This window comes from Clupea harengus, chromosome 16 (genome assembly GCF_900700415.2).
Source record: "Clupea harengus chromosome 16, Ch_v2.0.2, whole genome shotgun sequence".
NCBI classification, from domain to species: domain Eukaryota; kingdom Metazoa; phylum Chordata; class Actinopteri; order Clupeiformes; family Clupeidae; genus Clupea; species Clupea harengus.
The window spans coordinates 16,878,202-16,905,334 of NC_045167.1; the positions used below are offsets into that span (position 1 = coordinate 16,878,202).

Consider the following 27,133-nt stretch of genomic DNA (forward strand, 5'->3'; position numbering starts at 1 on the left):
TTCCCCAAACGAACGATTTTCGAGACATATATGTCTACCGGTATTTCAACTTCTACGACTCGTTTAACACTGCAAGAAAACGTGTTTCTAAATATTAATATTAATGTTGACACTTTACAGGAGTACGTTTGCACTTATGTTAGCTATCGGCCACTCCCACTTCGTTCCACTTACCGCGTTGGTTTTCGAAATATTAATATGCACGCCGCCTGCTTTTATGCTGTTGTATGAAAAAGTTTTGGCACCCCTCTGAGGCTGCATGATAATTTACTCTGTCTTCACCAAAAAAAGATCACAGTGGTATATTGTTCATTTTCTAGTTAACACTGAGTACTGGGGTGTTTTCCAGACAAAGATATTTAGTGTAGCCAAAGGTTAAATTGGGCCGGAGCGCTCCGACTCCTTAGATCCACAACAAACCCCGCCGGAGCTCAGACCCGTCTCCCTCAGTGTAAAATAATCATATACTACTTTTAATATTTTTTCATCTCCTGACCAAACGCATTGCAATATGATATTATATAACTCACAAGACTACTCAAAGACACTGTAGCTCATCAATGATACATGGAATTATGAGAGGCATTCTACTGATTCTCTCGTGAAGTGCACGTCAGTGAACGTCAAAAATCGACACCTATAATCTTTGGTAATTGTTAAGACGTTTTTCTAAAGGATCATTGTTGTTGTTAATAAGTTGTCCATCAAAGCGCCACCGCTAGAATGTGTGAAGAAGGTTAGTGTTCTATGATCTGTTTTTGGTATTCAGACTGACATTTCAGCCTGCAACAACAAATAAACTAACCTAACTTAAAGGACGCAGCCAAGCAGCTTAGCCTTCATTCAGAACAGAACCTAATAGCCAAATAGCCAAGCTATCCTAACCCAAAGAAAAAACAGGCACAACTTTGCGACAAAGTGCAGTTGAACTCGCATCAAGGAGCAAATATCCATAGGTGAACAAGGGCACAGCCAAACGCCTATGATGGCCAATGACTAAAAAGCAAGCAACACCATACAAACCACTGGCTAGCTAGCCGCTAGCAAATGTCAAATCCTGTAGCCTACCTGCTCTCTTGACACTCTGAAGACAGCATAGCATCATCAAATTGCCCAGTTTACATGTTGATGGGGATCTTCACGTAATGATCGTGTCACATACTGTATAATCAGGCCAATAATCCCAATTTTGACAAATAAATAAAATATTGCCTCTGTTTACAGTCTCCAATTAAGTTACACAATTAGTTAGCCTATTTCATAGTTCATTGACTAACAAAGGGGTCTTTAGTGTTACCTAGATTCCTATGATCTTTGCAATATAGGCCTAACTGAAATAATCAAACTCAACTATTAGTTTTCCAATACTTGCTTCAAGATATATTTTTGACAATACCAGTTTAGCTAAAATACTAGGATAATATAATATAAGGACATGTGTCCCTATGTTGTGGTTTCAGCTCTGAATTACACACAATATTTAAGTTCACATAGGCTAACTTAAGGTTGTTGGTGCAAAGTAATTTTGAAAAACTGTAATAGATTCCAATGATCCTGAAACAAGTGATGATATACTGTATACATACCAATGTCTGTTTTAATGATAGCTGCACTAATGTACTCATGAACATACATTTGATATTCTTCATGCAGCTTTGTTATGTGCTAATAATAAATAGGTTTCTTAATGTTGTTTGATGATATTAAAAAGATAATAAATTGAATTGTAGCCTGTTTGTCTGAAAAACTATTCAACCCCTCCACATTAGAAGTGGAAAAAGAGCCCCTTTAGTGTAATAATGCATTCATTCAGAATTTATGTGAGAGCGATATAAATAAAGATGCTTTTGAAAGATGACCATTGACCGCACACAAGGGCTCCCCCTCCTCACAAAAGCCAATTTAACCACTGAGTGTAGCAGTGTTTAGTTGTGTGAAATGAAATCAAATGTGAAAAATAGGCTGTGCAAATATTTAGGCACCCTAATCAAATTACTTGTTTTCCAAATATGTTTTGACAAGCAAACGTTAATCTAGGTATCAACCTCATCCATCTTAAAATAATTTAACACACAATTGAAAAAATAAGTAGCTAGTTGGAAAAAGTCTGAGCAGTGTGGAGCTGGCAGTTGGTTTACTGGACATTCTAAAGACAGGTACCAACTACTGCCAACTTTAGAATGTTGGCGTTTGTCGGGGCAGTGTGGAAGCTGCTTAAGACGTGACGAAAACGGATCTTTATAAATAAACACTATGACTAAATCTATTTTAACTTTCGTTGACGAGACGAGACGAAAATGTTGGTGGTTGACTAAGTCACAATTGTTTTTTTTTTGCACATCATTGGTTGAATGTTGCCCGGTCCTGTATCTATCCCTCCTCCACTCCCTGAGATGGCCAGACATGCAAGTGACGCCCTATGGCTGAACGTTATGATGGCTGAAGTTCAAGCACTCGGTACTGGAAGACAAATAAGAATAGATATCTGGACAGTCTTTAATTATAACTTGACAGAAAATAAAACACAATGCACCGCAATAACCGGAGAAAAACCGTGTGGCTTCAAAATAGATGGGAAGAACAAAACAAGAGGCACCTGAAAGCGCACAAGAAAACCCTGCCATTTATGCCAAGGTAAATTAGCTAGTAACTGTCAATGATAATTAGCTAATGTTAACTAGTTATTCGAATATATTAGCCAACGTTAAGTTAACTTCAAAGGGGCAGTCGAGTGTATAGGTTGTGTCAGCTTGGATAACTAGCTAGTCATTTTCGATTGAAACCTCCCGTTTGGCTTGGCAAATGAGTTCCAAAACTTTTAGCTAGCTAACGTTGGCTAACTATGAGGTAGCATAGCTAAGTTATACTAGCTATCGATAACTAGCTAGTAAACACATTGCAGAATGGACTATAGGACAGGCCACGCATGACATTAATCAAGAAAAAATAAATGAATATGTGATTGGTTTACATATCCTTGTCTATTTATGCAATTGTTATTATCATTGGCACTACTTTCAACTCTCAAACTATCCGTCTAGCTAAATACTGTATGTTGGTTATCAGATTGCACAGCAATTCATATGGAGGATATGTGGTTGATTTAACTAAGGCCAGGTAGGCATAGTAGTTGTATTGTGTTATCAGATCATTTGAATCTTCAAAATCTAGACTTGATATTCTCTTATATTTTAATGATAATACTGTTAATTAAGTATTGCCTTAAAATTATTATTTACATTGAATTCATTGGAATTCAGCTGTAGGCATAGGAGATCTGTATCTTAGAGACTAATTGCATCCTCAGTTTAAGTACTGCAAGCTTGACTATTATGCAGTTGTAGACACAACACAAGGGGTCCCCGGGCCTGAGAAGGGATGGAAAGGAGTTTAATGTGACTATAAGATGGACTTCATTTTTTGTTAAATGTGACTAAAACTAGACTAAAATGTAATGAGACTTCGTCGACTAAAACTAGACTAAAATGTTCTGAGTTTTCGTCGACGAAAACTAGACTAAAACTAAGCAGGATAAAAATGACTAAAAGTGACTAAAACTAATATGCATTTTCGTCTAAAGACTAAGACTAAGACTAAATCTAAAATAGCTGCCAAAATGAACACTGATGGGTGGTAACCAGACAATGGGTGGTAAGTAAGGAAGTAAATAAGTAATTCTGGTCTCTGATAGGTTAAGACTTGTCACCTGACCGGAACGGAAAACACGATACGTTTGAGTTGAGTTGAGTTGATAGGACGACTGATAGGATTTTGGTCAGATTTATTTTATAAGCTGAGAAACTTGAATTTAAAAGCTGAGAAATACGTTTTGCCCTGTGTGAGAATTAGATGTTTAAATTAGCATGTATCATTAGTGGTGAAAAAAAAAAAACTATTCTGCGGCAATAATCTCTTTTCTTCTTCATCCTTCATAAATGTGGTTTCATCTGGCAGAATACCATTCCAGTTAACTGTGTATTTAGCATACAAAGAAAATGTGACACAGTGGGGGAATCAAAGTTCAAATGCTCCAGTTTGCTGCAGATGCTGTAGCTCTTCAAAGACTGCAGCCGTAAGCAGGTATGGCGAAATCCCTCTAGCATTATTACCTGAGGCGAATGTGTTAGCATTAAGGGGGGTGGGGTGGTAGTGGGGGGTTATGGGGGGACTTCGCTCCTCAGGTGTGGCCCCTCCTGGGAACTTGTTATTCTCAATGACTTCACAGCCTCCCATAGAGATCCAACCACCCTCACTGGTCCCCCAAAGGACGACACATGTGAGCCATTTGTGTCTGAAATCGCACTTTATTTTCCATGCAGGGAATCACACAGGGGAAAACCTCAGGAATAGCTCATCCCATTGCTATCTATCATCACCTACCCACTCTTTTTTTCAGCATCCTTCCACTACGGTTTACTTGATTAATTACTCACCAAAATGTGAGCTTGTTATTAGACTGGGAAACACCTTGTAATGCTGATTGCACAAATAAGCTGTAATTAATTTTTTGCACTTTCCATAGTGAACACTACTGGCTTCAGAGCTAGTGCTGGAACGCGCTAATGAAAATGTGCCCCAGGATTTAGTCACAACTTAATGAATATGTCAATCAAATGCCCTCCCTGCCCCCCCCCCCCCCCCCCCATACTAGGGCATGATTACACGTAAGGCATGAAGAACTATTATTAGGTGCTGTGTGAGAATCATTTTTCATTGTTCCCTTTTGCTCAATTTAGGAAGCTTTACATTAGCATTAGCCAGAGTTTTTTTTTTTTTATCTGTATTGGGAGCAGAGAATGATAGGGTGGATGATGAAAGCATTGCTTTTAATGATAGTTGTATGTTGCATGTGATAGCACAGGCAAAGCGTTCTAGGGAGGGTTCAGTTCAACATCAATGTAGCAACTGTAGTCAGCTATTAATCCAGTGCCAGCTAACATGAACAATTATAAACTGTAACTGAAGCAAATACTAAAGTCACATGGAGTGCAACCAGGTGAATAAAATGGCTGCCACAATTCAGCAAGAGATTATAGTGTATACACTTCCTTTGAAATTCCTTTGTTTTCATGCCAGATCTTTAATTTCCACTATGTTGTTGCACGCAGTGGTCTTTTGTATTTCCGTTGTTGTGTGTTGAAAAGGGGCAATGTGTCAAAATCCAGCTGGGAAGGAGGCGGGATATACTAACCACCAGGCAAAATCATTATTATTATTCAACGGCAAACAGGATCAGGGGTGTTGGGGTGTGCGCTGTATGGAATACCTCCAGTGCACTGCGGGGGGCCCCACTAATCACACCCCATCAAAGGTGCTTCCTCAACCAGGCACACACACCTACGCGGGGCCCCCTTGTTTCAAAGGACTCACACTTATTATTAGAACAGGCCCCATCCGCATGTGTATTTACTCACGCGTACAACCAGAGACGCGATTAGTTTACATCACATTGTCATTTATATCCCCTAGGATACCTACTTACTTCACAGGTTGAGGAAACATGAGAGACATGTCACTACAGGCTTACATCCTACTTTGTAGGACTGCTGTTAAAGCCAAATAGCTCCACAAATGAGTGGCATCCCACCCAGCAACAAAGGCCTTGGATAAGAGATTCTTTTGGGGGGAGCCCTCTTGAAAGATGTATCCCTTTTTGATATCCGTTATTCAGGTCGGAATGAGATTAGATAAAGGCAGTTCCAGCATATGGTTTACAGCAGAACTGTTTGAAGGATAAAGAGAAGCGTTTTTAATCCCATTTGTGCTGCAATTCCAATGGTGTATTTGCAGTTCTTTATGGCAGTTTATCCTTCACTTAGCCATCCAAAAAGTACAAATGTAGAGAATGAATGGGGAATGCAGTCACCCCTGTAGAGACAGTACTGTAATGTGCACAGAGCAATATCTTAAAATTGGTAAGCTTCAAATCACTTCAATTCACTTCAACTGTCGCAACATCACTTCCTCTATCTGATCTGATCTGATTTATCTGTTGTGGTCTTCATGTTATGGATGTCCTTGGCTGAGTAGCTGCACAAAAGCCAATAAGTCTCTGCTGCAATGGTGCCGAGCCCGGCACCTGTGTGATTCTGTTCTTCTGTGCATGTTCAGGCTGGGCAGGGTAGTGCTCCTTTGACACTACCAACGAGTCGTGATGCAGTCATTCAAGTTCAGCTTCCACGATGTGGCAAGGCATCAGCAACTCCAGGTGTTTAACTTTAACAAAGTTGTTGCCATGGGTTTTCAGACAGCAAATCTGAGAAAGGCTCATATCTGATGTTCCATCAGCTCCCCTTACACTGGCAATTATATTTTATATCTCACAAGCTCACCATTTACAGCACACAGTAATTGCTTTGAGAGCTACAGAGTCATTGAAAATATAATTTTGGTTGTCACTTGTTTCACCAATCTCTTTTAGCAATGCTCCAAACAAATCCCTTTTTGAAAAGGTAAGGCCGGGGAATGGAGGTCTTTGCAACAGCAATGTGCTGGTTCCATCCACACATCTAGAATGACCATGCATTTGACAATAAATTGGTGAGGGGTACCTTGGTGGTACATTTGGTGAGGTGTACCTTTGGCCACACAGTGCAGCAAGGCAAATGACCTGCTTCAGTCCTTTTCATTATGAGGATCAACTTGTAATCAACTTATAATGTCTCACCATCTCTTTTTTATGGTCTGGATCACATTATTGCTCACATTACCAACACTGAGGCTCATTGACTGTTGGAGGATTCCCTCACAATGACTGATTTGGGGCGATTTCTTACAGAAACGTTTTTCTATTGAGTAACAGACAGCTCAGAGAGACTTGCACACTCTCTGAGATAGCTGGTCTCATTGGGCCGTGAGCCTAGACGGTGCCTCCAGTGTATGAAATGACTGCCTTCTTATATGTGCAGTGGTTCTCTTCCTCCAGTGTATGAAATGACTGCCTTCTGATATGTGCAGTGGTTCTCTTCCTCCAGTGTATGAAATGACTGCCTTCTGATATGTGCAGTGGTTCTCTTCCTCCAGTGTATGAAATGACTGCCTTCTGATATGTGCAGTGGTTCTCTTCCTCCAGTGCATGAAATGACTGCCTTCTTATATGTGCAGTGGTTCTCTTCCTCCAGTGTATGAAATGACTGCCTTCTTATATGTGCAGTGGTTCTCTTCCTCCAGTGTATGAAATGACTGCCTTCTTATATGTGCAGTGGGTCTCTTCCTCCAGTGTATGAAATGACTGCCTTCTTATATGTGCAGTGGTTCTCTTCCTCCAGTGTATGAAATGACTGCCTTCTTATATGTGCAGTGGTTCTCTTCCTTGCGCTAATACAAATGCAAACATCCCTCTTCCGTGATACACTGTCCTTACCTTCTAAAGTCATACTTTGCTCTGACGCCCAGGGGGAAAAAAAAAACAGCCCCACTCTGGTGATGCAAAGCCCCCTGCTGCTGATAATGAGAGACTGTTGCCATGGTAATCTATCAGATATAGGCGAGCATAAGATGGCGTGAATTTAACATTCGGTGGAGGGGGTAACGAGTAGATGGGGAGGGGATGGGCTTTGAAAAGTTTAAACTTCTTCCACTAACCTTGTTTTCTCTCTCTCCATCTTTCTCTCTCTTTACCTTATTGGGAGAAAATGTTTTGGTCAGGCCCACCAGTATATATTACACGCAAAGGGGGCCAGTCAATAATTATTTAAAAAAGAAATAGCATCCAAGCAACTCCTGCTCCCCGACAAAATAATTCATATTGACAGGGCGGAGAGAGCAGCTGAGATATCACATGCTCAGGCCACTGAGGAGTGAAAGAAAAACACAAACATTTGGATTTGGTTTCTACCTCCATGTCTGGAAATGAAGATATTATTGTTGTTAAATCACCCGAGGCAAAATTAGGTCTATTGTCTCAAACGGCTTACTAATAAGGTCAACCAGGTATTGTGGGGGGGGGGGGGGGGGGGGGGGAGTTGAGGAATTGCCTGAATAATCAGTTTGTTGCGAGAAAAATAACGAGACAATTGAGGTTTGTTACACAAGTACTTCAGGGGGGGTCTAATGCCACTGGAGTCATTACCATAGCAGTAGAATGGCAGTTGGCAGAGCTTCTTCAGAACAAACCTTGTAGATTATTTGGTTTGCTCTCCAAAGTCATAAATCACACTATGTAAATGTACACCTAATATATACATTTACCAAATGCATTTGATAGTTTTATCATATTCAACACAAAAAAAAATCTGAATAATTCCTACCTTATTGGAGAGATTGTTCCTCATTACAAAATAATCCCAGAGTGCTCAGAGACCTAAGCCTGCCTCCCACACTTGACAACACGAAGGGCAGCATCAGAATTTCCCCTGAAGCAGCCCCTCTTGTCTCACTGCTGTCCTGCTACTAATCTGGTTATTCTTTCTGCATTTAGCGGGAGCATTTACCCAAAGAAGCTTAGAGTGAGAAGAGGGCATACCTTTTTTTATCAGCTCCCGAGCTTTGCATGAAACGAACCCCTGACCTTGCCATTGCTCTACCTGTGGAGGGGGTATCTGACTCTCCACTTACCTCCTGACAAAGCACTCGTCTCTGGCCCTGTGTCCTGCTCCGTCGCGAAAGCTAAGCCGCCAGTGGTCTGAAGTCATGGATAAGCCTTTTGTGCTGGGCTCGCGGCAAACACCTGATCCCCTGTGAGGCTTCCTTAATCTGGGCCCGTCGGCAGTGGGGGAGTCGGGGGGCCCTGTATCTGGGCTCGTCAGGCCCAAAGCAATGGTGGGTCGGCGGTGCCCTTCACCTCTGTGGGAAATGAAGCGAGCTGTGACAGCCTAAGTGCTGGGATGTGTGGCAGTGTCAGCATTGATTGGAGCTTTAGCCTTGGTGTCTGACTGACAAAGGTGGACTGCAGAGACGCCAACATGGTAACGGCACCATATGTCACAATGATTATACGTCATTTTTCTGCTGCCCCATCTCAGTGCCATTTTGCTTCGCGGTGAACACATTTACCCAGTTACTTTGTTGATTGACCAACAAGTGATTGTCAAGACGGAGACAGACAAACAGACGGATGCCATGCGTTTATGAAGGGCACATTTTTAACTAAGGTATTAAATATAACATTTGGAAAAGAGTAAATAACATGGTCTGTCACATTTGCCTGGTAAGAAATATCCAAATCCTGAAAGCCTTCATAGGTCTCTGTTTTTGGAGGTTGAGTGAGGATGTTTGTAGAAACTCTCAGGTTCACCATAGATCCTATGGGGCAAGAACAGCCAGATCAGAGAGCTGATAGTGGATGCATATCATAAAAGGTTGCGATAAAACACACAGCATATCTGGAAATACCCCCTCTGGAGTTCCCTGCCATCTGTAGATAAACACAAATGGTGCACGTGTCTTGTACAAACTCTGTACGACTGGGGAGCAGAGGGAGACAGATGGAGAGAGATGGTATGAAAAAAGAAGGAAAGTAAGAGAGGGAGAGCGAGAGAGAGAACACACCTCCTGTCCTGTATAGTGCCACCTCTGTTAACTCTTATTAGTCAGCTCAGCGACCTGTTTAATGACATAGGGGTCCAGTACTCACATATTGGTAAACAGAGCCACACACACTTGCTGTATGCGATAAGGCCAGTAAGTGTGTGTACATGTGTGTGTGTTTGTGTGTGTGTGCAAAAGATGCAGTGGTGGGCTGTCAAAATAATGAGGGGAAAAAACTTGAACCAATGTGACAGGAGATTGAAATGGTGCGAGAGAGGCAAGCAACGACTAGAATTCTTCCTCTTCTCTGAGTGGTGTCTGTGGAGTGTCTTTGTATGTTAGCCTTCCTCTTCACCTTCACCTGAGAAAAGACCTTGCAGCCAAGGACTGCACCCAACAGGCCCTCAAGAAAAGAAAAGAAAGAAGGAATAAAAAGACAAAAAAAACACTGTTTCTTTTTTTAAAGTTTTGAGTTTATCTGCCAAGTTTAAAAAAAACTTTCATTTGAAACTGTGGGCAAATGACCTCCTAGTTGTAGGTGAAGCAAGATGACATGCAGAGATATTTTTGGCAAGCTTGTGATAGCACATCAAGAAGCCTGCAGGTGGCACACATGCCCTGCCCAAACTTGCTTCTGTGTATAAGTGTGTGTGTGTGTGTGTGTGTGTGTGTGTGTGTTTGTGTGCAAGTGTGTCTGTATTTGTGTGTGTGAGTAGAGAAAGTTATTACCCCATAAGAAGCTCTTTAGGAAAGATTACGCCATAATGTGGTGTCGTGTGAGAGGATAATGATTAACCCAGTGAAGGTCAATGCCAGTCGCAGTGAGAGTGTCAGACACTTCGCAAGCCGTATTTCAGACAGTGGGTCATGATCAAGGTCATGATCAATGAAAAAACGGAGGCATTCATTTACCTATTACGAATACCATGACGCTGACCTGGATCATTCCACTGCGAGGCCATAGTGAACAGCTTGACCTACTGCATAACTGACTGATTTGGGAACTGCAAGGCCTCTGACTGAAAGTCCCTACAGTGAATAGTGGACACAGCTGGAGAGCTCACAGGAGTTGCATCTCACCCTTCCACACTCTGGCAGCATCCATGTTGCCTCCACTGGACTGTGCAACATTTTCTTCCCTCAAGCTATGAGGATTCACAATAGTCTTGCCAGTCACACACACTCCTCCCCTGAAAATCCACCCACTATATGTATGGTTATGGAAAGAATTTCATCCATGATACCAAAGTCTGCTTTGTGTTGTATTTTGTATTAAGTACAAAATGTGTGTTGTTTGCAGTGTTTTGCCAAAGGACAAAATGAATTATGTCCATTGGAGAGATTTATTCCATGGCATAGCATTAGCCTCTTCATTGTGGGCAATGGTAACTCTGAATCACAGAATAAATCTCTTCTGTAGACTATAAATGAATTATGTGCTGTGGCAAAACCCTGATGTCTACAAAAGTTCAACCAGCCTTTGCTTTCGTGGGTGGAATGCTTCCTGTAACCTGCTGAGTCATGGAATGTTTCGGACCAAAGTCCTCTCATAGTTTCAGTGATCTAGCACAGTGTTTTTCAACCTTTTTTGCGTCAAGGCACACTTAAGACACAGAAAAAATCTCACGGCACACCAACAACCGGAAATTATATGAAAATCAAACCCAAACATAGTTTCAGCATGAGCGTAATATACTCTAAGAAATCAGGGAAACGCGTGTTCTATTTGTTGTGTTTTTATTAAACTTAACATCATCCTAATGCCAAGATGGCACAGGCTGTATGCCCAGGTACAGATCATTTTGGACAGGCTGCATTACCGCCACACACCTGTAGAACAAAAGACATGCAATTAGAACAACAACTGTCATGGTATATGAACATCGTTAAGTGCTAGTACTTTACACACAGAACATTGTGCACGCGTCGCGCGGCATTATGGGAACAACTATGCCCACGCGACAATACATTTATTATGAAATTACATAGTACTCACTCACTGCGAAATCTGGGCCTGTTTAGATGCACACAAACGTGGTATCCGGAACAGGAATTGATGAGAGGCACACACGTAATTCCTCATCAAGGGATCGCAGACGTTCTCTATGTTTAGTCTTTATCGCTGTTAAACTTGAAAAGCCCAGCTCGCATAAGTATGTTGTGGAGAAGGGGAGCAATGTTGAGACAGCCCTGTTTGCCACAATTGGGTATTCCTTGGCAGCAGTCAGCCAAAAGTTAGCCATAGGTACTAGTGATGTGTCGTTCGTGAACGATTCGTTCATTTTGAACGAATCCTTACAAGGACTCGAGAGTAACGAGTCCTCTCAAAAAAAGATTTGTTCATTTACTCGTGGCCACGCATCGGGACTTGCATAGGCTCAGCCAAGGAAACAGAAATGATTTGTTGAATGCAGGTCACGTGGGAAATTATCCAAAGATCCGTATCCGAAGACCGGAAAATGAACGAATCATTTCTGTTTCCTCTAGCTACCAGTACTGAGCCTATGCAGGTCACGTGAAAAATGATCCAAAGATCCGTATCCGGCAGATGAACGAATCATTGATCCGAAGACTCGGTTGGCAGAAGAACGAAACATTGACCCGAAGATCTGTATCCGGCAGATGAACGAATCGTTCACCTCCCGATCGTTCATTTACCCGAAGACACGGTCGGGAGGTGAACAACTCGTTCATCTGCCGGATCGTTCATTGACCCGAAGACACGGTCGGGAGGTGAACGACTCGTTCATCTGCCGGATACAGATCAGATCTCGTTCATCGTTCATTTTCCACGTGACCTGCATAGGCTCAGCACTGGTAGCTAGAGAAAACAGAAATGATTCGTTCATTTTGACTGGGTCTTCGGATACGGATCTTAGGATAATTTTTCACGTGACCTGCATAGACTCAGAAGAGGAAACAGAAAGGATTTGTTTACCTCGTTCACTTTCGCGTGGCTAGATTTAGTAAGACGTGAATGATATTCCTTCACAAGTAATAATTACAGGTTTCGTTATTTTAACTTTTTTGTACTTTACTTAGGGTTCTAATAGTTTGCCGTGATAATTGAATGCTAGTGTGATAATAAATGACCACTTCAAATCATCCAGACTGTCATGATACAGTGTTATGTTGTTAGTGTTATTGTCACAATATTTTAATGCAGGAATTTCTCTTACCACCCCCCCCCCCCCCCCCCGAAATGAACGAATGACTCGAAAAAAGATTTGTTCATTTTACTGAACGAGATTCAAAGAACCGAGTCTGTAAAATGATCCGAACTTCCCATCACTAATAGGTACATCAGCATGGAGCAGTTTTAATGTGCGGTCTTCTTTGAGTTCAATCCATTGTTCTTGCTCCTGCAAAGTCAAATTTGTGTCATCCAACACTGCCCTGTATGGGTCCCTGACCCAGTCAAAATCGTTGTAGGCTGAGGGGAAATAAAAGGAAAGTTTCTCCTCAAGTGTCGTCAGGTGTTTCTCGATCACTTCGCACAAAGCCGCGGTGTTGACTTTATCTTGCCATTTTTTAGTGAGGGGAAACATCTGAAGAGTACCCCTTCCGAGGTGTTGTCGCCAGAGGGAGACCTTTGAACGAAATCCGTTTATTTTGTCCGTGCTTGTGAGTAGGTTTTCGTCACGGCCTTGCATTCTTGAGTTGAGGTCATTGAGATATCCGAAAATGTCTGCCAGGTACGCAAGTCTTGCGCACCACTCGTCACTTCCAAGCAACTTGGCACCATCGAACTTCTCATCTGTCAAAAATGTTTTCAGTTCCTCCCTCAGTTCGTAAACGCGAGCTAGAACTTTCCCCCGTGACAACCATCGGACCTCTGTATGGAGCAATAAGGCACTATGCTCTGCTCCCATCTCCTCACATAAAATAGAAAACAGGCAGCTTTTTAGTGGTCTTGTTTTAATGTAGTTAACCATGCTCACAACACTTTCCAACACACCGGTTAGCTCTGCTGGTAACGTTTTAGCAACAAGTGCCTCTCGGTGTAGAAAGCAGTGGGTGACCACAACATCAGGGTTTCTCTCTCTCACTCTGCTCACGAAGCCTTTGATGCGCCCGACCATGGCTGCAGCTCCGTCGGTGCAAACACCCACACAACTGTCCCAATGAAGTCCTCCTTGGTTAAGATACTCGGATGTCACTCGGAATATTTCCTCCCCTGTTGTTTTTTCGGGCATTGCCTTGCAAAAAAGGAAATTTTCGCGTATAGAAGCTCCATCCACAAAGCGCACGTTAGCCAGGAGTTGGGCATGGCCACTTATATCTGTCGACTCATCGAGTTGCAAAGCAAATTTCCCGCTGCAGCGTATCTTCTCCAAAACAATGCTCTCGATGTCAGCAGACATGTTATCAATACGTCTCGCTATGGTGTTATCTGAGAGGGGAACTTTAGCAATCTCCTTCACTGCATCTGGGCCTAGCATGACATTGACAATGGCTTTGCAGGCGGGTAATATCAATGATTCCCCCACAGTGTGTGGCTTTTTTGACTTAGCTACAAGTTCCGCTACTAAATAGCTAGCTTCCAGGGCTCTCTCTGACACCTTTGTGACCTTTGTCATCATAGTAGCCTGTTTCACAGTGTTGTCACGCAAACGAACAAAATAGTTTGGATCCTTGTTTTGGAGCGCAGGGTGTTTAGTTTGCAAGTGGCGTTTAAGCTTTTCATAGCACAGAATGCATTCTGTCTAAGAACAAACTCTCTCCCCACTCTCTCCAGCACCCCACAAACTCAGTATTGGCCTTGACCGACTGATCACCTGGAGACCATCCAGGTCCTTTCTGTAAGACTAGACAAACAGAAATGTTGCCTTGGCTTTCTGCAGGAAATTCTCACGACCGGCTTTTTTATTTTGTGTCACACAAACTCTAATTTCTGCCACGGTAAGCATTTGTGTATTTGTGTGCGCATCTGTGTGTGTGTGTGTGTGTGTGTGTGTGTGTGCGGGGGGAGTATGGGTGGGTGTTTGTGTGTGTTTTGCTACATGATTTCTCCAAAGATTTGATAGCTGGAGAGTTTGCTCTTTGATGTTGTTGGGTGAGCACATCTCCATTGGGGATGCAGGTAATCCCAGACTCCTCCACTGAATCAGGACATTCTGCTTTGATCTCCCCCTATGCAAGAATTTCTCCAATTTTCCAATGGTACACCATGGTTAAAATATGAGCTTTTAAATGATTCCCTTTACCATACCGCTGTATATATACGGACATGGATTGCTGAGGTGAATTTATCTCCCAAGTTTAGAGTCTCCCGTGGGAAATACAGTTATGTAAACTTTTGAAATATGTTTTTATTTTCATTACAGCTTTTTTTTATTACAGCTTTTTTTATCAGTGCAAAACAAAGAAAAAATATAAGAAAACAAACAGAGCGACAAGAGAGAAAGTGTGAGGGGAATATTTTCTGGTATCCACCTGCAAATTCAAGACACCTTTCATAGAATTCTAGACATACTTGCCTTGTTAAAGAGAGGCTATGCACACAGTCTCTCTTTCACACACACACACACACACAAATGTCCTTCCTGGTCATCAAAAGGTGTTACTGGCCTTTAGCCCAGTGGAGTTGCAGTGAAAGTTGGATCTGTTCAGACCCTCAACACTGTTTATTCTCTCTCTCTTTCTCTCTCTCTCTCTCTCTCTCTTTCTCTCTCTATACATCTATTTATAACAATGGGGAAGCTGGTGTGCACACCTTTATGAGGAACTATCTAACTGTGAGCCTAACTGTGACGTGACGTGTGGCTGGCCCTGTCTGGGCCTGTCAGGTCTGCTATGAGTGGCTGGCTTCCTGAGGTCTCTAAGCGACTGTCACCCTGGACGCCAGTCTGTTAGGATGGCCTGCCTGTCATGGAGTCATGCATCACAAGTGCAGAGGCGCTCACGGTGCAACCTGTTACCCTGAGGACAGTGGTGTCTGTCAGGAAGCATATGGCACACAGCGTGTGGCGATGGCAAGTACACACACTATTAGAGTAAGTGTGTGTGTGTGTGTGTGTGTGTGTGGGTGTGTGTGTACAAATGCAAGAATGAAATTAAACACAAGCAGGAAATGAAGTCCAACATGAGTCGGACTTCATTTATCAACTGAGGTTATCCTTAATTTACTTGCATCAACCTGTCTGCTGACAATGTCACAAATAACAGCGAGCCAGTTCCTACCACACAAGATGCACTTAAGGAGGGCATTCTACAAGCATCAGCACTGACAAACCAACAGGCAAATATATGTTATTTCTCCTCATAGTGGTTAAATAGCTTCTGTTGATTCAAGCTGCGTTCCTGAGTAATACCTTACCTTACTTTACAACAAGAAAAGAGAGGGTAGAGCTGGTTAAAGGAGGCCTGAAAATAATGGTCCAGTATTTACTGGACACTTTTATCCAAAGCAATCTGCAAAGGCATCCTGCAGCTGCTTGGAGGGCAGTGACACTCAACACTCTAGCCCCAACAGCCCAATCTGTATTAGTATTGAAATTATGGATATTTGGTCAGAATTCCTGCATGAACCTTTGTGTTTCTGTTATGCCCCTGCTTGCCTTTATTTTTTGTTTTCCATGTTTTTCTGAACTTCTGACCCCTCACCTGTTGTGTTTTACAACCTATCAATGTTATCAATCAATGTTTATGTTCACCTGTTCCTCATTGCATTTGTATCACTTTGTATCACATTTTGTTTTCGTCTGGAATTTAAGCCCACAGGAACTCTGCCAGGTAGAATGGGTTTCTCTCACTCTCTCACACACGAAGCCCATTAAAGTATTAGGTTACAACAACATCGGATGGAAACATTCATACACACTCAGTCTTCCATAACGATAAACAAATGGGCGTGTGTATTCCCACGCAATTGTTGCCAACTGTAGCCTGAACCTCGATGAAAGGTATGTAAAATATGCGAGGTCTCATGCCAGCTAACCTAGCGATACACTATGCTTCTATATCTCTAGCTTAGGGAACCATCTTAAACAAACAAACAAGGCTGACTTCAGTCAGTTTTATTGTTGCACAACAACACACACGCATATATTAGGTGGCGACACAGGACACAGACACGCAGGCCGAGGTCGCCGTGAATTTGTCTTCTGCATTTTCCCATCCCGGACTGTCCATCCTCCAGGACCCCAGGAGCAGTGGCCTTTTAGGCACCCGGGGACCAAGTGAAGTGAACTATCCGTCTTGGTCAGGGACGGACAGGAGAGTGGTCTGTTCTTTGTGTGTGTGTGTGGGTGTGTGTGTACAAATGCAAGAATGAAATTAAACACAAGCAGGAAATGAAGTCCAACTTGAGTCGTGTGTTTAAATATCAACTGAGGTTATCCTTAATTTACTTGCATCAACCTGTCTGCTGACAATGTCACAAATAACAGCGAGCCAGTTCCTACCACACAAGATGCACTTAAGGAGGGCATTCTACAAGCATCAGCACTGACAAACCAACAGGCAAATATATGTTATTTCTCCTCATAGTGGTTAAATAGCTTCTGTCGATTCAAGCTGCGTTCCTAAGTAATACCTTACCTTACTTTACAACAAGAAAAGAGAGGGTAGAGCTGGTTAAAGGAGGCCTGAAAATAATGGTCCAGTATTTACTGGACACTTTTATCCAAAGCAATCTGCAAAGGCATCCTGCAGCTGCTTGGAGGGCAGTGACACTCAACACTCTAGCCCCAACAGCCCAATCTGTATTAGTATTGAAATTATGGATATTTGGTCAGAATTCCTGCATGAACCTTTGTGTTTCTGTTATGCCCCTGCTTGCCTTTATTTTTTGTTTTCCATGTTTTTCTGAACTTCTGACCCCTCACCTGTTGTGTTTTACAACCTATCAATGTTATCAATCAATGTTTATGTTCACCTGTTCCTCATTGCATTTGTATCACTTTGTATCACATTTTGTTTTCGTCTGGAATTTAAGCCCACAGGAACTCTGCCAGGTAGAATGGGTTTCTCTCACTCTCTCACACACGAAGCCCATTAAAGTATTAGGTTACAACAACATCGGATGGAAACATTCATACACACTCAGTCTTCCATAACGATAAACAAATGGGCGTGTGTATTCCCACGCAATTGTTGCCAACTGTAGCCTGAACCTCGATGAAAGGTATGTAAAATATGCGAGGTCTCATGCCAGCTAACCTAGCGATACACTATGCTTCTATATCTCTAGCTTAGGGAACCATCTTAAACAAACAAACAAGGCTGACTTCAGTCAGTTTTATTGTTGCACAACAACACACACGCATATATTAGGTGGCGACACAGGACACACACACAGACACGCAGGCCAAGGTCGCCGTGAATTTGTCTTCTGCATTTTCCCATCCCGGACTGTCCATCCTCCAGGACCCCAGGAGCAGTGGCCTTTTAGGCACCTGGGGACCAAGTGAAGTGAACTATCCGTCTTGGTCAGGGACGGACAGGAGAGTGGTCTGTTCTTTTTGCATGTTTTTCTGTTGGAGTTCTTAGTGGAGGAAACCCCTTGTGAACACGGAGAGAACATGCAAACTCCACACAGAAAGGTCTGGGGAGGACCTACCCCCCCAGTGCCAACAGCGCCCCATGCGGGAAACGAACCCAGGACCTTCTTGCTGTGAGGCAGCAGTGCAAGCACCTGAGCCACCGTGCCACACAGTTAACAGTTGGTAGTTGCTACTGTGTGTAATATGAACTAATTTAAATATAATATAAATACATGTTAATATGAAGCTGCATATGCAACCAGGGGGGTTATACCTATTGTAGCTTTAACTGTTCTAGCTATCTCGACCTTTGCTAGGGTGTGTTAATATGAATATGTGCCTATGTCAGTGTATGTGTGTGCATACGTACCTATGTCAGTGTATGTGTGTGCATATGTACCTATGTCAGTGTATGTGTGTGCATAGGTGGCTATGACTTCAAATTAAGTTTCATTCTTTTCAGATTTCAGTTTCTGTCTAGACATTTTTGGCACTGTATTTTGTCTCAAAGATTTTGGAACTTCTACCTGTCTGTTTTGCCTGAAGCTGTTTTTTATATTTGTTTGTCTGGCCCTAAATCTGGTCTCTGCCTGCTGTTTGAACAGTTTGATTGTTTTTGATGTTTTAATGATAACTATAAATAACTTTAATTACATAATGCCTGCACATGTCTGTCTTGCCTAATCTGAAAACACAATGAAACCTCAGTTGCTGTGTTAAGTAGATACTGAGCTAATTGCTGAAAGCAATGGAACATGCAGTTTGTTGATGGTGCTTTTTTATTCAACCCTGGAATGGCCCACCCTGTCTTCTCCAATCAGTATTACCGGGATCAAGCACGGGAGCTGGTGAAGAGACCCATGTTGCTACTCAGCTGAAGAAACGCTGAGAGGGCATCCGGCTGTGCTGATAGATGTGTGTTTTGTGCAAAGTGCTTGTGTCGCAGAAGCCACAAGGCCCCCTTAACCACTCCGGAGAAAGGATATTCTTGTCTCGTGATGAAAAGGAATTTGTTATTTGTTAGTGACGGTGCAATCTTTAAGACATCTTTCTGTGGCACAGCTGGTATTGCTAGCATCACCAAGGTCATAGTTTTAAATTATCCCGTGGTACACTACAATGCACTGAAATATGTTTTGCTGGCAGCATCAAAGGACAAAGCCTAAAGAGATTGCCATACATGTACATTTAGAGTCCTAGAATCCCTTGGGTTTTTTCTCTGGGCATAAACTCATGTCTGTGCCAACTTTAATGTATAGCTGTAATTTCGTTGTTTACAGGGATTCATACAATAGTGAGATTGTCGAAATTTCCACAGGCACAACAATGTCAACAGTGATTCACCATTTACTATGACTTCCCGCATTCTGGTGCATTTACCATGTTTTTAGATACAAAATGATCTCTCTCTTTCATTGTTTTTCTTTGGAGTCGGCATGGTCTGCAATTACTGACTACTATTATGTTCTGGTAGACTGGGTAAACCCAGCCCGATCTGCAAACTTAAATAAGATTGAGCTTGGTCTGGTGATAGCCAGGATAATGTTTTGGTGTAATACACAGAGGACTGACACTTGACAACTTTGGCACTTTATTCTCCATTTTATGAGAGCAAAATATTTAAAAGGAGGATTTAAAAAGTCGTTAGAAAAACTAGCATGTTAGCTAACGTTAACTCCAGATTAGCTCACGGTTGTTAAAAAATAAACTACCTTCATTATTTTTTGTAGCTACTTGAAAAAAACATCCTGGTCATCGCTTTCTGCCTGAAACCGACGCCTTTGAACACGGCCAAAAGCACAACATATTTTAGTCCCAGAATAAGAAAAAAACAAATGCTGTTCCACTTGTAATGGGTAAATAAAGTATGGTATTGCCTAGTGCTAGTTGTAGGTAAATAGCTTGCTTATCTAGCTATAATCATAATGTTTGCAGAAGGATCTTTGTGACTTAATGCTATTATAGCCAGAGAATGTCTCATAAGGGTGCTTTGGCCACAAAAGGGAAAACTTGGGCAACTCTGACTTACTTTCCTCTTCCTCGAAAAAAACCTCCTTCCATCTCGTCTGTGGAACAGCTAGCGCAATGCTTCAATCAAAGAGTATGGGAGTTGAATCTGGTGCGTGATGTGTAGGAAACCAGGAAAACGCGGAGTGGATTTCTATTGCTATGGGTATTCCCCCTACTGATAAAGTGGAACGGATTTGATTGTGAAGCAATGGAAAGAACGCTGGACTAGTAAACCAGTCATGCACTAATATTTTGATGGCAAATGTGGGGGGGTCCAAACGACTTTTTTTTTAAAGTGAGGGGGACGTGACCCCCCCAAGTTATATGGTGGCGACGCCCATGCTCTCTAAGGAAAAACATCACACACAACATCCGTCCTGAATTGTCACAATAACATGCTTCCTCTTATTAACCTGTGGCTGGATTCGGTTGATTGCAGGTGCTGTGAAGTATCTGATTATTTTGGCTCATTGAATTTCCTCAACATGTGTGCTTCTATTCCTGGATCCACTCCAATTTACATCACCCTTAAACTCTCTCTTTTCAACTCGCTCATCTTTGTTCTCTCAATCTCTCCATTTGTGTAATGCAGTCATTCCAGGGGCAGGTCATGGCACTCTGGGAATGGTAGCTGTTAGGTTGACTATGAACGATCTAATCCACAAGATGAGGGGTTCTTTAAATAGATCGTCTCAGTGGGTCAGCCTCCACATCTCCGTGGCAATAATGTGAATCAACTCCCGCATCCAGTCTGGCCTCTTTCTCCGAGACCCAGGAGAGATGGCATTACCATTTCACTGACGGTCCAGGGAGTGGATGGGTCCCTTTGGGTCACTGTATGAGCAGAGTGGTGCGAAATGTGTACCTTGAATACCTTGAATACCTTGAATCTGGCACCAGGCCAGCTGTAGTTACAGAACAAAAGCGTCTGATATGACTTCATTTGCCTGGTCAGCTCACTTCCATGGTAGGTTCTCTGTGTGAGAGGGGGGAGAAATAGGCACTGCATGGTTCTCTAATGGAGCCTTCCTCTGCATTCAGATCTCACTTGAAGGGACCGGTATAGTTAATAACAATATGCCATAGTCAATAATTCAATGATCTTATACCTAGTTATAATTGTTACTTTTATTTGGATTTAACTAACATGTAAACATTCCTGGGTGAATATACCTTGGGCTGACCTGGGGAGTGAGGTGTGATATTAGACTCTCACCTTCCCCCCCAGGTCGACACAAAGAGCCCTGCACCCATGGCTTATTTGAATAGACGGTAACACCCCTAAACTCAGCTTTTTAAGAGCAGATCCCTGAAGGAATAAGTCAGATATGCTGAGGTGAAGTTCTGTGAGGGAGGATGGATCTTCAAGTCTCTGTCTCACAATGGTCGGCCGCCATTCTTCAAGATTAAAACCTGAATCCTGACTGATCAAACCTAAGACTGAATCTTCAATATATGGTATAAATTATATCCCATTACACTTTAACTAGCTTCGTCTCCCCCCTTTTCTGTTCTGTATTCACACAGGTACCCCTGGTAATTGTAGGGAAAAGCATGTTGGAGTCTTGCACTAGTTGGAGTTGAGCTGTGTAGCAACAACAACCACAGTAATAATAATAATAATTACAATAATAATACTAATAATAATAACCACAATAGGAACAGAAAAATTACAGCATTTTTAATGGCTGTATGTGGTATGAAAGAGGCAGGTGTTCAGGGCTTTTTAAACGGTCTGCCATTGAGTAATACTGATGTGAAGGGGAGGGGGAAACCTATGGGATGGAGGCAGCAGTGGAGTAAGCCCTGAGGAGTCACCCCAGGTTCAGTGCTTGATCCTGGGGATGAGGGTGAAAGCTCTAAGCTTGGTACTGAGGATTTTCAGCCCCTGCCATCCAGTAATGCATTATTTCAATCAATTGTAGGTCTATGACGTTTACATTTAGTTTACATTTAGTCATTTAGCAGACGCATTTATCCAAAGCAACGTACAAAGGAGAGAATAATTTTTCATTTACAATTTTATCCTCATTTGTTTCAGGATGCTTTGTTGTGAATTTCTGAGATGTTTTTGTTTTTCCTTTTGTTGTTCCCTGAGTTTATTTGTTTATTTGCAGGCTCTCACTTCAAAGCCAGCATAAACAATCTAGTTTGTCCTTCAGCTGATCACCTCCCTGATCAAAGAAGCGAGACAGACACTGGTCTGTTATATGCGCCTATGTCTCGTTTATAATCTCAGCACCTAAATGACAGGTAGACTTTCAAGTGTTTCTGCTGCCATTGATGTTTGCTATATCACTATTTAAAAAAAAAAAAAGCTTTAAATATGAATATTTTCATAGTTCAAGGGAAGTTCAGCCACTCTGGGTTTCCAGCTGTGTGTTCAGATATGTACATATTCTATATCCTCCCAGCTGGATACAACCACTGTGCGGAATGCATTCTTCTGCAACTATCTCAATTGACTTCCAGAAGATAGCACATGGTTACCACTGGGCGAATTTATCTATTTATACTGAATTTTCTTGTGCTCTTGGAGAAACAAATGAAATATTTCCTTTATGAAAAATCTTAAGGCTCTACAATGGCCCTGTTTCAATGTGCTTAAAGGCCTTATTTCGCTCTAATTGAATCTGTCACTGTTGATTTAACTGAGTCTGAAATTGGTCTTCCATTCATACACAAATATGAATATATTTTAGCCTACAAATGCAAACGCAACTAGTTACAATCAACACAAACCGCTCAATACATTAGGCAGTAAACTATTCCGCATAATTATGGCTACAGAGATTACTTTGTGCACCAAATGACACACGAGAAGGTTCTGTGAGCGGTGAAGCGAGGAGGAGATGCGTCTTTAAGGAACCACTTTCCAGACCAACGACGGAACCGGGGGTGGGTGAAGGTGCCTGTGTGTTCGTCCGTCTGCACTTTGCTGAAATACAATATTTTATTAAAGGACCCTATCTTGGTAAACCTAATTAATCTGGCTTCACTCAATTAAGGAAATCAGCCTTAGTCCCTGTTCTTTTAAATGCAATATTATTACCCGTTAGGTAGGCTGATCTAGGGTAATTTCTTCTGGATGCCTACAATCTGAATGCCTCTCTTACTGTCTATTAACTGGTTTCTTCGAGGAAATAGTATTGCTCAGGATATCGTCATGGCTGCTTCAAACTAATTTAAAATCAATAATCCAAAGTTACAAATACCTAAGAGAAGTCATATGAAACATTGTCTTTGGCTACAGAATACTCAGGATGCTTTTGGCCATCTTCCCCATAAATACCCAGTTTAGTTAATGATACCAGTTAATGATGCCAGGTGATGAAATGGGATTTTGTTTTATGCTGATAGGGAACACACAATGAGGATTCATACATGGAGGACGATACGTTATTTATAAATGGAGGAGTCTATTACCTCCAGAGGGGGGCTACCTGCAGCCTACAGGGAGCAGAATTCCCATGTTTATTAAAACTGATTTATTCAGCTGCAGGGCTGAGACTACTGTACAACTGACACTGAGACATTTAAAATGTAACCAAATATGACAAAGAAATCATCTTTCAATGCCATACAACACTCAGTGCCCTACATTCCATGCCCTGCCCTTAGTTTAATCCTTGTGTGTAAAAGCACAGGGAGAGAAACAAAGACAGAGGGTAGAGATAATAGCATCAGGAGGGGTGTGAGAAAAATCAGCCTAGTGGAACAACCCTGGGGCCCGTTCGTCGTAGGGTTGAAGCTAAGTTAATCAATTGGCCTTTTAGCCCGTTAAGATTAGCGAGCTGATTGAGAACAGCAAATATCGGTTCGTTAACGGCTGATCCGCATCCAAATCATGTGGTTAATTTCAACCAGGCTAAAGTTATCATGGCATTTGCGCGTGCACGTCCTACTTCAAAAGGCAGGAAAGGTCGATCACCAAAATCATGATTTTCTAACGGTATAATGGTTCTAAACTCAAAGAAAAGGGCTCTTTTTTTCTCCGCTGGCGAGTAGGAGATGAACTTGAACGCTTATAAAGAATACAAGACCACAATCATGGCAAAATTCAACACCACCACCGCTGTGAGAGCAAGGTGTGTTGGGATGTTTATAGGCTGATATCTATGTATGAATGCCTGACGGCAAGTGTCAACTGGTACAGAGGTTTCCTCTACCGGTTCAAATCTGCAAGGTTGCTAGTTCGAATCCCCTCACCTCCTTCCTCTATGTAGTTTTACATTTCCTTGGAAGTCGCTTTGAATAAAAGCGTCTGTTAAATGACTAAATGTATTAATAACAAATGCAATAAATTGAAGCAGTGAAAATAAATTGTCTGTATTTCTCTCTATTCTTATCATGAGTCCACCTTAATCATTTTCTACAATAATGATATGCTATGGTGTACTAATAACACTCATATAATTATGAGTGCTTTGTTCTCCGCATCACCGACACTACAGAAATGTACCACTCGCAAAAAAGCGCAAGACAGTCAATGTTCGACTGTGGTGTTTGCAATAAATGACTCGAGAAGGTCTTGTAAATTAATGATTCCTTGTCGGCTGAATCGGTAGCGCTCATACAAGAATAATGGATCTTGGCGATCGCAAATGTAGCCTGTGCACCAGGCTAGGACTAGGTCCCTTAGTCTCTCTCTGCCCTGAGCGCCCTCTTCCTAGTGCCAATCACGTCACTAATTGGGGGGTGGAGTGGGCATCTGGTAGGCCATCTAAATGCTTGGGAGGCAGGCGTATATATAGACACCTGGGGGTCCTTACACGGTATGTTGTCACTCTGCTGCCGGCACCGGTGTGAGGAAGCCATGCTGTGGGTGCGGTCTTGCTGTGAGTAGGTCTGTTGACGCGTTTCGTTCTTGATGCTAATTTCACTGCGGTTAGCAATCTAAGGAATGTTTGTTTTAATAGCGTGTGTGTGTGGGAGCAGACGCTGACCCAACCGTGTTTTACCAGTGTTTGCGGGACCATTTCCTTATGCAAGGTACGATGATGTAACGCCCAGCATAACTGTTGTCATACATTGTTTTTAACTGACGGACTGTAACATGTGTGTTTGTTTTCCACCAGCACCCGCTGGGTATTGTGGCTCTGCTACAAACGCAGTGTTCCTCACTGACTAACGTGAGCGGCAGACGTGTTTAACGGCAATGGGAATTGTTAGTTGCTGTTCTCTACACGTATGATTGTGGTGGTGATTAGTGCTTAACTAGATTTTGGTTTGTTTTTCCTCTAGCCTGTTGATTGTAACGAGTATTGTAGTGAGAGTGCAGTTATTGTACATCACAGGCTAGAGTGGTTTCTTCTTTTATTCCTTTGTTTTGTCCCCCCTTCCCTCTCGTGTAGCCAGCCTCGGTGGTGGTGGAGCCAGGGTAACATACAGGGCCCTTTTGAGAAGGCAATCTCCCTAGTTCCCCCTCTTGCACTTAATGTGTAGCTTAGACGTGTGACAGGAAGTTGCTGTGAAGCATGAAGTCTTGAGTCCTTAAATTAAGTTTATCAGAGTGACATTTAGTTGCAGTGTGTCTATAGACAGTGATCACGTGTGATTGGGACCCTAACCCTTCTAGTTGTGGTTCTCATTGTCTTCTCTGGCTCCTGTGCCGTTAGCTTGGCAATCCCCCACTGTATTCCCTTGTTATTTATTTTACTGTTGACCAACCCAAACCAACACTTTTAATACCATGTATTAATAAAGACTATTTTTATACTTTTCTAAAGAACCTGTGTCTGTACGGATTATTGAGACAGAGTTCCCCTTGCTCTGGCCTTAGCACAGACAAATTGAGATCAAGGGGTGGCGTAGTCAGCTGTACACTAGGGGGCGCTACACAAAGAACTCTCTCCCTCCGCTAATCTAACTCTAATATCAGTCCTTGGTCAATGGGATCCCTCCTTTTTCCGGGGGAGTGGCAAGCTTATCCAGCTACACTTAAGTTAGCCTGCCCTGGAGCAGGTTAGTGCTAATCGATATGTAACTATGGTGATTTATCAAAAGTTGCTTCCACGAACCAAAAAGAGGGGCGTTTTTTATCTTAGCCTGAAAATTAGCTCGCTAAACCGCTTAGCGAGCTACGACGAATACCCCCCTGGAATGTTTTTAAAGAGATGTTTTATAATCAACTGATCCACACGTATTTACTGCAGAGTAATTGAAGTCCACCTGTGTGTTAAGATCCAAAGATTATCGGCTCACATCTTTGAGCCGTACACGTCCGCACATTCAATTTAAGTCAGCAGGTGCTATAACAAAAGAGCACAACTTTGTGAAACAAAGTTAAAGAAAACTGTTTTTCTGCAATTAAAAAAGACCTTCCAAAAAAAACAGGGTGATTCGGCTTTATTTCTGCTAATGAAACATGGGACCAAAACTCAATGTGGTGCGCTTATATTTTCTGGTCAGTATAGTGTAGCCTATGTGCAGATTAGAAGGCGTATTTGCACGTAAAGTAGGTCTTGTTGGACAAAGGAAAGAACATACTCCGGCTAAGGTTTAGGTCTTTATGCAGAATGTGAACATGAAAAGCAAATCAGTGTAAAATAGATGACATCATCTGAAGAATGTCTGCACGATCTACGATTTCAGCTATCAATAATGTCCATGATTGTTTATGCTCTTGTCCTCCTTCATTGTTGTGCTGTTGGCTCTGTGCAGGAAGTGGATAACGATCGCTGTCCACTGAATATGAGGTGTAACCCCCCTTACCCCTGTCTATTCCCAGCCTGTTATGCATCTCCCCCCGCGTTGTGCCCAAGATCCTATCTGGACTGCCATAACTGGGGATTAACCTCGTTGACTGACTTGGTTTGCATTGACAAAAGAAGGGTTGAACATTCGTTCCGACCGTAGTCATTGGTTTCAGAGAGGTATTAAAGAGATAAAAATGGTTTGTCATACATCAAAGGAAGATACTTTGTTCTCTGGAGACAAACCAAACACTATAAACTGTAAGGGTTCTGGACTGCACTTTGTTTCTCTGTGTAGGAGTTTGGGCTGATAGTGCTGCTCTTGTACAACAATACAGATATATTTATCTAAGCCCCAAACCATCCCGATAATATCTGATGATCTTTAGGGGCCTGTCATTTTCATGACTGGTATGACACTTGAAGCCTTGAGCAAAGCACCTGGAGGATGGCTTTGAGGCTTCTCTCCATTTA

General features: G+C 42.3%; 1 long non-coding RNA gene across 1 annotated transcript; it reads left to right on the top strand.

Annotated features, from left to right (window-relative positions):
• Window positions 1–24,683: 24,683 nt before the first annotated feature.
• On the top strand, window positions 24,684–25,695 carry LOC116224126. Its single transcript, XR_004165446.1, has 3 exons — window positions 24,684–24,802; window positions 24,884–24,956; window positions 25,043–25,695. It is a non-coding gene; the product is annotated as an uncharacterized LOC116224126 (long non-coding RNA).
• Window positions 25,696–27,133: the final 1,438 nt, after the last annotated feature.